The sequence below is a fragment of the Biomphalaria glabrata genome, chromosome 17 (genome assembly GCF_947242115.1).
Source record: "Biomphalaria glabrata chromosome 17, xgBioGlab47.1, whole genome shotgun sequence".
Taxonomy (NCBI): Eukaryota; Metazoa; Mollusca; class Gastropoda; family Planorbidae; genus Biomphalaria; species Biomphalaria glabrata.
In genome coordinates, this window is record NC_074727.1 from 24,843,284 (window position 1) to 24,855,477 (window position 12,194).

Below are 12,194 nucleotides of genomic sequence, written 5' to 3' on the forward strand. Positions count from 1 at the left end.
GGGTGGGAACTGAGGTTTTGATCGCCATTTAGACCTAAGCTATAAACTGTCTTCAAACATTCAAACAGAGTTATCGCCACTGCCCATCGTTCACTCTCTGCTTAATGTTAGGGGGAAATCATTGGAAGAGAAGTGTGTTTCTATTTTTAGTCATTCTGACGCCATTCGAACCCTGGCTGAGATCAATTATCATCTGCTCAAGATATAATGGTTTGATTGGTAGAAATTTATTACCCCTCAAAGCCACATAACAATTCACTACTGCTGATTATCATTGATGTTCAGAATATGACCCGAGAGTTGTATTTACTGTTACCTAGTTGACCTCTTACAATAATGTCAACAAATACTCTTGTTTTGTGACCTTGTTTTAAAATGATATATTAATATTTACATAAATATGTATATTTTAAAATTTTAAAACAAGTTTTCACCCTCAACCACCTTTCCCGTAATCTGATTAACGGTTGGGGCACCACTCATGTTCTGTCTTTCTCCATTCCTCTTTTGTCTTTTGACTTTGATAGAATATCCTTAAATGACAGATTATTCCATTCTTTTATGTTGTATTCCTATTGTTTTCTCTGTCTGCCTCTTCTTCTTTTTCCTGGTACTGTTCCCTGAAGAAAGGTCTTTACGAGCCCCGAGGAACTAGTTATATGGCCATATAAATAATCGTGGATCCCTATTGCCCTTGTGATCCTATTTCTAATATCTTTGTTTGTGATGCGGCCATGTGATACCAAATGTATACCATTTTAATAAATTCTCCTCTCTACCTCTGCAGTGACCGCCTAATATTTGCAAGCAGATAAGAATGTGGCTATGACCAACATCTGATTTTAGAGTCTAGGACTATGCCTTTCTCTTTCCAGATTTTGTTTACGCTTTGGAATGCCGTTGTAGACTCTGCGATTCTTGCCAAATGTTCAGGTTTGGTTCCTGCATCTTAAACTATAGCTATTAAAAAGTACTGACACTTGTCAGCTTTCCGTCTCCAATACAGATGTTTATTTAAAAGCACTGTTGGCTTTAGATCAAAATTTGTGGGAGGTTTTCTCGGCATACCATTTGCTGAAAATTGAGAAAAAAATATACATGTGGCTCAACAAAAATGGCTGAGACGGATTTTTGGAGTCAGTTACACAGATCAGGTCTCAAACAAAGAAATCCTATGCCGAACTGGGAATCGAACACTTAGTGAGGTTGTGACAAAGCGTCGCATGAGGTTTGCGGGACATGTTTTACAATAAAATGAACTACGCATATCAAGAGTTGCGATGACAAGGAGGCCAATACGAAGTAAGCGCAAACAGGGATTCCTCGACTCCTCGTATAACTTGGCGCCACACCTTCAAAAAAGATGGGAGGAGGCTTCAGACAATTGCCAATGAAAGATCTTTATGGAGACAGCTTGCCACCCGATGCGCCGAACGGAGCGGGAGGACATAAGTCTAAGTAATGTGCTGAAATGTTGTCTTTGCGCATCCTCAAGTCATCTAGTTCTTCTAAGTCCCTACCAGACCATCTATGTTTGTCAATAATTCTTTTTCTTCTAAAGCTTAATATAACGCGGTGACCTTCCAGAGAATCCTTCAATATTCGTTAAAGAAAGATATTTAGAAGACAAGCAGGTGAAAGGAGGCAGCCTTGCCTCACTCCAATTGTGGGTTTTAAACCAGTCTCAACGTTATCGTTGAAGTACATCGCACTAGTGGTAGTGGCGTAGCATCCATGGTGCGAAGGGGTTCAATGAACCCGGGCCCACGACAACTTAGGGGCCACACCCGATGGTGTAACAACCATGGGGTCAGGGCGGATTTACCTCTATGCAACATAAGCTCTAGATTAGGGCCTCCAAGAAATATTTAGTAGTTACGTACAATATCTGGAGTTATATGGGCCCCATATCTCAAATAGCTTAAGGCCTTTTCAACTCTAAATAAGGTACTGCATGGCGCGTAGGGGTTTCATATCGCCTGGTCCCATGACATATGACCTACAGTGCAATTTTGTAAAAAAAATAAATGGTTAAAACATTGAAAAGTGTCCTTAAAATATCCTAAACATCTCTTAAAACTTTATATTAACTTTAAAACATGAACCCGTGCTTTCACTTAGAGTCAGTGTAAGGAACTGCTTTCATCTGGTTTATTGTACTGTGGGGAAGGTGGTGCGTTGGAGATTGTTTTTGTTTCCTGGTATGTTAATTAAACCGTTGATAGTATTACCTTTTTCTATTACCAGAAATATAGTTTTAGACTTCACATTAGATATTAAACAAGCTTTAAAAAATTATCATGTTCTGTTTCTTAGGGAAACGTTCAAGATGTTGATTTTTTATCGTGACTGAATTAGGGAGGAGGTTTATAATACAAATGTGAAAGATAGAGCGACAATACATTGATCATGGGATAGTGTCTTTCGCTGGTATATTCACTGGAAAGTCGTTTTGATGGTCTCGATGGTCTCGTGTTTATACGCTGTGACAGCATCAATGTTGCATGTTTTCTAAACGAATCGTCAAAACAAAAACAAAAGGCCATGTTCACTTCATCAACACGCTTGCCAAACAGACACCATGAACGACTGAGAACAGTGGCTGGTGTAAACAAGGAGCACATTGAAACGTGGACTGAAAGTAATTCTTGGCATAGTGAACGTTAGTTTTAACTTGAGCATGCTACAACCTTTCATTTAGTGGTCATCAGGAAGAGTATCGTCTAGGTGACACAAGTAACAACGACAATGTCTTAGCAGTATGTAAATTCTTAAGAAAAAAAATTCCTTTACCTCGACCGACAGATTCAAAATAATAGACTTGTTGGGCAATGCCATTTTAGCAAAAATAGTAAAGAAGATCCAATCTGCGCCATTTTTCTCTATCATGGCTGGCAGCACTCAAAGAGAATTAACAATTTATTAAATTTGCATTTTCTCTGATAATGTTTTGTAAACTCCGATGACGAACTACAATTGCAATCAGAGAGTCATTTGTAGGTTTTCATATTTGTGAGAACCAGAAGTCTGCAGGATTGACTGAACAATTACTCTTAAGTACTAAAATATCACCATCTTTCTTTAAATGACTTAGGATGCCAAGGCAATGATGATTTTTCACTATAAACGGACAGTACACTAGCCAATATGAGCGGACAGTACAATAGCCTTCAGGTTTTGTTTCAACCAAAAACAGCCACTTGCGCATTCTGTTCACTGTTCTAAACAGTAGGCTACTTCAACATGGTCTTCAATGATTCTGTCCGCTGTGTTCATGAACTTGCATACGAATGTCGTTTAGTAAATGTAACGATACATACAAACTACTGAAGTTCTTCGTCACACAAAAATATGTGTCATGTGGGGGGGGGGGGAATCAACATATTCTTGAACCCGTGCCCACGGGTACTTTGCTACGCCACTGATGGGGGAGGGGCCATCAACATATTCTTGAACACGGGCCTACGGGTACTGTAAAAGATTTGGTATAGTTTAATACAGGTATAGCTCGTGTAGGGGTATGATTCTCACGTGCAGACCTTGACATGTATAAATATTGTAAAGTACCACTCAACGAAGGAGTATAAAATTAGTATTTATTTACAGCCAACTGCAAGTTACACATATAATATTGAATGCATAATCATCAATAACTGAAATACTAAATGTGCCCGAATTAATACTACAGGGTGCTTAGACTAGATTCATTTAACAAAGGCCATCAATGCCACACATAATTTTATCCCCAAATAGTTCGTTCACACCACTGGCGGATCCAGGGGGGGGGGGGGTGGCTGTAGGGGCGATATACTAATTATTTATATTTAAACCTATTTTTAGATTATTTCGTCAGCCTCTAGTATGTTTGTCGATATGGTGGGTCGGGATGGGGCGATGGCATCAATTCCGCCCCCCCCCCCTAAACTTTCGAGTGGGGGGGCGGTTCAATTTATATGTAGAAATCACAGCTTGCTAACAGAATCAATTAAATACCTATATGATTAAAACTTGTTATTTGTATTTTAACCGATCTTTATATTATGTCGTTCCCCTGTTGGCCGATGGGGTGGTGCCCTTCCCACATAAAACCTTTGGAGAAATCATCGTTTCTGAACAAAATTAGTTGAATTAATAAATAATTTTATATTATGTCGATCCCTTTCAGGTATTTTTGCCGATTCGGTGTGGTGAGGGGGGGGGGGTCGATTGCATGTACTGCCCTCCCCACTCTAGCCCTCTGAGTGGGGGGGGGGCGGTCCTATTTTAATGGAGAAATCATTGTATGTGAACAAAATTAGTTGAATATGTATATAATATAAACTACATGAACCCATTGTATATTATGTGGCACCACACTCTAATCTCAAATTTTATCATTAGTAAATATAAAATGAAAAAGGGTTGTACCAGGTGGGAGGGGCGATACATGCAATCACCTTCCCCCCATGGGGCAAACCAATACTTTTTCTTTTTGTATTATAGTTAAGAAATTACAAAATAAAAAAAATCTGTCACTAATATAATTTATACATGCTATAAAATTAAATTCTTATATCGAGTCGCCCCAACCCTATTCTTTAATGCCAAATGCAATCATTAGCAGAAATTATAAAAAGGAGCGAGAATTAACCATTTTCACTCTTTCGCCCCCTACCCTTTCCAGACAGAGTTTATGTAATTTCACATGAATTTATCTTTATTATTTGAAGAAAGACTTTGCTTTGGAAAAGTTTTAATTCAAACAAAATGTTTCTGTATAAGAGTCACAATTGAGATGAGTTCTAAACCCAGATAATCTTTTCCTAGTCGCCTTTTTCCAACCTTTACTGAATCTGATATTTTTCTAGATAAATATAAATATGTTTTGGACCATAACTCATATTCTCGAATTTTATTGAATATTATTTATCGAATAATTTTTTTTCGGCGTCGATCCTCAAATCCTTAATCTAAATATGTGGGTTATCTTATCTTTTCAATGAAAAAATAGGTTTTATTTGCAATGTATTAAGTGCCTTAAAATTTATATTAGAATATTTTTCAACATTATATTAGGATGAGAAATGAGCTTTAGGTCAGGAGAATGCGTTTCTTCAGTGAAGAATGCAGGAAAACGCTTTTTGCGTCGGGGCTGAGCCCCGAACCTCACTGATCAATAATGAGCTGTAGATGTAGGTAGAATGTGTTTATGCAGTGAAGAATGCAAGAAAACTCTTTTTGCGTCCGGCTTGGCCCCGAACCCCACTGATAAATAATGAGCTTTAGATGTCAGAAGGATGCGTTTCTCCAGTGAAAAATGCAAGAAAACGCTTTTTGCATCGGGGCTTTGCCCCGAATCCAACTGGAGAATCTTACAGCGCTCCCCCAGACCCCCAAGCTTGCAAGAGTAAGGCCTTAACATGACGTTTTTATTTTTTCGACGAAGGTTGAGAAACACTGCTCTATTTTATTCTCATACACACACACACACACACACACACACATATATATATATATATATATATATATATATATATATATATATATATATAATATATTATATATATATATATATATATATATATATATTATATATATATATACATATGCTGTACGCACGTTTATGCATAGGTTTAGGGTTTACTCGGCGTAAGGGTTAAGGTTTGGAAAAAAAATCGCCCCCCCCCACTCCAAAGTTTTGGATCCGCTGGTGCTCTGCCTGTATGTGTGTCTATCTGACTGTCTGTAAGTGTGGCAAAAAGTTTGAATATGTTATTTCTCCCATACCCGTTGTCGTATCAAGTTAAATCTTTGCTCAATTATCTCTTGTACCTGACAAAGCAAACATCAATTTTAAAAAAATGTACGAATTTATTAATTATTGGTAACTAATTAGTTTGTTTTGGTATCCAACAAGGGCACGAAATTATACTTAACTGATTTGGAGGTATAAGTGGAATTATTCCCCTTTATACTTAAAGTCTGAAACTAACATTGTTAGATGGCTACGAAAGCTTCTATTTTCATAAGCAGTGGTTAGTGTATTGGCTTCAAGAGCCTTTAAAACCATCGAGTTCAGATTCAAGTCGTGAGTCAAACCAAAAGCGTTTTTCTGCATTTATGAGCTCCCGAGATTCTCTTTATTTTATCGTCTACAACGCATTATTTTTCTCACAGAAATATTGCAAGTCAAATAGAATGAAATTGAGAAAGTTTAAAACCAGTTAGTATTGAACTGTGAGAGAGACATTCAAGGCAGTAAGAGTATGTAAGTTTTGATTGATCTTGATCGGCCTCTACAGCAGCACGTCAATAGAACGATGGTACTTTACTCGAGAAATATTTGCATGCTCTGAAGAAAGGGGACAGACTCTTGGGAAAGACTCGTTGAATAGACTCCGTCACTAACGTGTTACACACACACACACACACAAAGTTCTGCTTAAAAGATAAAAATGACGTCACTTTATTACATTTCATAAATGTTGTCATAATATCATTTTAACTTGATTTTCAGGCTACTACAATATGGATTCACTAGAATGTTATTGGAGGCGCAGTGGCTAAACGGTAAAGCGCTTTGATCCCGATCCGGGGTTCCAAGGTTCCAATTTCTGTCAAGACTGTGATTTTCAGTCCACACAGCCGTCAAGGGTATATGACTGTGCGAAAAATAATAATAAATAATTTATAGTAACTCCAGTGGCGGACTGAAAGGGTTAATGTGTGTGCGGCCTACTGAAACACATGACTCAGGCCAATCACACACGTCAACTGCTGTTGAACAATGGACAGTACTCCTATTGCACGCAAGTATGACCCGTGCTGTGGTCATGTGACCGAAAGCCTTCACGGTCGAGAGACAATGTGTAAAGAAAGGACAGTTGAGTCCAGGACAGCAAGGTAGTAAGGACAGTGAGCTACAAAGTGAGTCCTTGAAAATGTACGAGTCTAGAAGTAGACAGAGAAAGACTTGTAGTGTTTAGTAGGCAGTTCTATTGTGTTAATGCATTTGAATTTGATGCAGCCAAATGTGTTGTATTGGCTTTTCATGTACTGGGTATTTGTCATGAAACCGCCACATTGTTTATTGAAGCTCTTGTTGTCAAGTTCTTGTATTAGATGTGCTGTGGTGTTGAGCAGTGTTTGCAGAAGGCTTGATTGAGAAGATCGTAACAATATAGATGTTAAAGGTGCATTTTTGTTTTGTGGATAGCTAGCTAAATCCAATTACTTCATTTTTTTAGAATAGTTATCTGCAATAGTGCAATTCGCAAAAGTGATTTTTTCAGGTGTGCCCGCAACCCCTTAGTGACGCCACTGTCTTTATATAATAAAAGTATGCTGATTGCGCTTTGGGTCAATTTCTTTTGTGGACATGAGGGGGGAGTATCTGCCTTTTGTCATTCAACTAACTCAGCTCGAGTCGATATTCAAACTTCTTGATAGGTAGAAACAGTGCCAGTTTTAAGGAAGGGCAGGCTCCCGTCGCCTCAGTGTTGGCCCTCCAGTGGAAACGTCCGTCCGGGAAAGTGGATAGGAGAAGTACGGTAGCAAACATAGCTCTCAGTGGGCTACCACACGTATCCTCTAGCGAGTGTACATTACGCTTGGTAGGGATGGAAAAAAAAGGCTCGCTAAGCCAGTCCGAAACCCCCATCAGCCCGTTTCCCAAAGGGGCCCATACGTGTGGTGATGGTCACCCTACGGGTACGATGGGACAGCATTGGTATAAGGATGGCCCCCACATGGGGCTTGAGCTTCCAGCCACACATGAAAGGAGGAATTCATGCAGAGGCTCGGAAGAACGTGCAACATGCCAAGACGGGTGTGAATAAATTAAACACTTAGTCGACGGGGGCCTCCTGACAGAGACATCTGTGAAAAGCCAATTTCTCATCCTGGCCACGAGATAAAAGCCTTTCTCGGGTCACATGGTTCATAAAAGGGGCGTGCTTGCCTCGAACCATTTGGACATCTGAACCAGGCAGGGCTACAGGTGCATCCATAAGATAGGGGTCAACACAAAACAGTAAAAATGCATATTTTTACGGGTCAGCAACTTTACTTTTTTTCTTGTTACATTTGTTTTCGCATTTTTACCAACACTACTTCAAATCCTGCAGTTGGCAACACTATTGTGGCTAGAATGTATCTGCTTATTGCGTGTTTCTATACTTCGGATTGACTATATCTATACAATAGGCGCTATCAAATCATGTTATTTTGTTGACGATTCGACGAAGGAAAGGAAATGAAATATTCCATTACCTTTTTTTTTGTTATAATATGGTATGATTTAGATATTAGTATTTTTTTATTAATTAGTTGATTTTAATTAAAGTTTCCACAAAAAAGACTTAATTCAGCTTATACCACCACTTCAGTCAATTACAATTTCTTTCTCTTGTTCAAGATACCAAACAAAATAATCAATTACCAATAGTTTATTAACTTATTGGTAAATTTTTTAAATTGATTCTTGTCTTGTCAGAAATAATTGTGCAAAATAGCGTGTAATAAACTTTTTACTAGAAAGACAGTCAAATAGACAGAGTGAGTTGATATAAGTTTTGTAAAAAAAAATAATTTAAAAAGTATAATTTAACCAAAATTAAATCTAGTGCGGTAGTGACTCTTCCAATTCATCAAATGTGGGAGTAATACACTGTATCACGATCTCATTCACATGTGTTCTTCTTCTTCAAGATGCTTGTGTAGAAGAAGTACTGGATGTCACGGTGAAGGTGACCTTTGAAGATTAATCTTTAGTCTTGACTTGAAGAACTTCTGATTGTGATTGCCGAGGATCTAGAAATGGTCAGTTGATAAGATGATCTAAGTTTATTATTAATAGATTCACTGAAGAAACATTTCCTTGTCAAATACAGAAACTTTTAATTTATAACTTGGAACAGCTATTAACAATAATTACAATAGTAAACCGTAATTAAATGAAGTGGTTAATATAGTTCTACTCTATTAGATGATCTACACATTATAATAATTTATGTCTTATTTCTATCAATACCAACTGGAGACTGACTTGAAACTCTAAAAACTCTTCAGTCCCCAGCTTCGTCACGTGACTATTATTTCTTTGCCGCTTGGCCAACCAATCTGATCAATCAAATTACAGCTTAACGTCATTCGACACACTATAGTTTGCATTTCTGACCAATTATAAATTCTCTATTAAAAAGACGATGCAAACTTGGACTTTCCCGAGCTAGCTATTGTCTGCTGGCGAACCTTGAGATACAAATAGACAATACGTACGTGACACACTGATTACTAAATGCTGCTGGTAATATCATTGGCAAAAAACAAACCCTATTTGGGCAGCTGTTTGAGACAAACATCTATAATAAAGCTAAAAAGATTCTAGGAATAAAAATCACCCTTTGGGTCAGGATTTTGTGATTTTACCATCACAAAAGAGATACAAGACACTGATAGCAAAGACAAAAAGACACAAACACTCATTATTTAATTTGAAAAAATGAATTTAAGTAGATTAGCTATTTTGATTTGATAGCTTCATTCATACTATTTTTACATTTACACATTCGCTTTATTTATTACATTATTATTTCGTTTAAATGTTTAAAAACACTCTCAGTGACTATATCGACAGTAGTACGCAAATAAAGACCCGCTGGTCGTGGGTAAAATATGTCTAGTATTTATAACATAATGTAAATGTATTAATAATTTGAAAAACAAAGTTAAGGCAATAACTTATCTTCTGACAGCATTGGGATGCAGATTTTATTTATTATGTAAACGTAAGTATCAGATTAAGAAATGAATCGGATACGAAGAGGATAGTTCACCATTACCCGGCAGTAGCGTAGCTAAGGGAGGGATGGGAGGAAAATTTGAAGATCCCCCCCGGCCCCCACTTGAGGGTGCCCCCAAATGGGTGTCCCAAATTTGTTTATAAATACATAAATTAATATATTGATTGACAAATAGTGTCAACGGGTGTCTTCTTTTTCAACATTTATGGATTAAATTTATCACAAAGACTAAACCTAGATCTAGGTCTATCAGTACGTTGACTTTGTTGACATTTTAAAAATATTTGTTCCCACAGAGAAAGTTAAAGTTAGTTTTACATTTCCATACGGACAATAAAGATTATTATTATTATAAAAGAACGAGTATTCATTCTCTGGCGAAGCCAGGGTCGAGTTTCGTTAAAGGGAAACAAAATTCATCGAAGTCCCTTTATCAGTTTCCACCGAGGAATTTTCTGGTGATGTGGCAGGTCTGCAGAAGTACCGCCCTCTGACAGGCAACGAGAATGTTCCTTGGAATGCCAAGGGCCTTGAAGGTATCTGTGAGGTCAGTTGTTATTATTCCCTCGGTAGATATGACAATGGGGTATATTGTTATTTTACATAATTTCCACAAACGCTTAATCTCCAAGCCAAGGTACCCATATTTTCGTTGTTTTCAGCTCAGTTTTTTTTTTAATTATGAGATAGTGGTAAGGTCAATAATGGGAGCGGCCTTTTCGTTTTTATCGATAAGCAGCAAATCAGGGCGATTAAAATCTACCGTTTTGTCATTCAAAATAGGCCTATCCCTGTACAGTAGATGATCCGTAGACTCGAGAACCTCTTGTGGTGAGTATTTGTAATATGGAGGAGTATCCTTACCAATCAAATTGTGTGTCAAAGCCAAGTGCTGGTGTATTAGCTTTGCAACTTGGTTATGGCAACCTAGGTAGGCAGATTCCGATAGGGCTGAACATCCCGCCATTGTGTTTTCAATTGGCTCACCCACATTTCCACATTTTCGGCATTTGTCAACAATATTGAGTTTTAGGATATGTTTCTCGTAATTTTTATTATTATTATTATTATTATTAATTCCAGGTATCTTGTTACCTTTACTAAAAATATATTTAAATGGCGAGTTTCTTAAGGTTACGCTAATTAACCTTGAAGCAAAATTTACAGAATCGGGTATAACAGATCCAATAGTTATTCTTAATAATGCGAGAATTGTCCATTATTCGAGTTTGGCGTCTATAATTTCATAATTAAACTTCACACTCGAGTTATTACCCCTCTATTCATCTTTCCTCAATCCAATGGAAACATGTTTTTCTAAATTAAAAAACAAAACGTTTTTATAGAGTGATAAAAGAGTTAACTGCAAAGGTGGGAAAATTAAAAAATAAACCTAAATGTATGTCTTTTCGTCAGAGGAAATGTCACAATCATGGCATATTTTTTTGTGAAATTTAAAAAAAAATATTGGAACTTCCCCCATGCCGAGTTGACCAGAGTGGGGCTACAAAACAGCGTGACGCAAAGGTTAAACCTATGATAACGCTGCAACAATGAGTAGCCATCTGTCTAGCCTGCGGATACGTCTGTTGGGCATAAATCCAAAAGCAACATTTCTGAACTGTGATAATCACTCTCTCAACCTGGCAGCTTTTCATTCTGCTGAGATAGATCCAACAATTGTCACTTTTTTTTGGAACTGTAGGCTACATGAATTCTTCAACATTTTTTTTCCAAAATAACCCCAGAGATGGGCCAAACTGAAAGAAGATGAAGCCGGGATTGAAAAAAAAGAGCAATACAAGAGAAGAAGCTACGTCGGCAGTTTCCGCTGTTCTGTTGTCACAGATATATATTAACATTAACATTCTGTAGACATTAATTAATAATAATGATAATTATAACGGAGACTGTGATTATCAAAGTAGACATAGAAGACTATCTTTTTATTTCCATCAAATCCTTTTGCTTTCGCACAAAACATAAACAACAAACAATGACGTAATATCATATAATATTAGCACAGAATCTTCTAAATGCATTGGAAATTTAAGAATTTTGCCTATCTGGAATTCTGGTCAAAGCTCCAATTAATATAGTTCAGAAAAAACTACAAAAGTCTGGACTGCACATACGGGAAACTGCTGCAGAAATTAGTACCCATTCATGCTTTCTGCAAAATGATGAGAAACTGACAAAAACCCAATCCATCGAAAAAGCAAAAGAAGGTAGTGAATACTATGGATTCCCTGTAATCAAAACAACCAGAAGAAAGAAAAGACTTGATGGGAAATTGAGTTCTAATGTAGGACTGTCAACAGAACTGCAATTCAAACGTGTTGCGACAGAAGTGCTGGACATATTTCATATGGAGATGAAGGCAGATTACAAAGGCTGGAAAGTCAATGAATA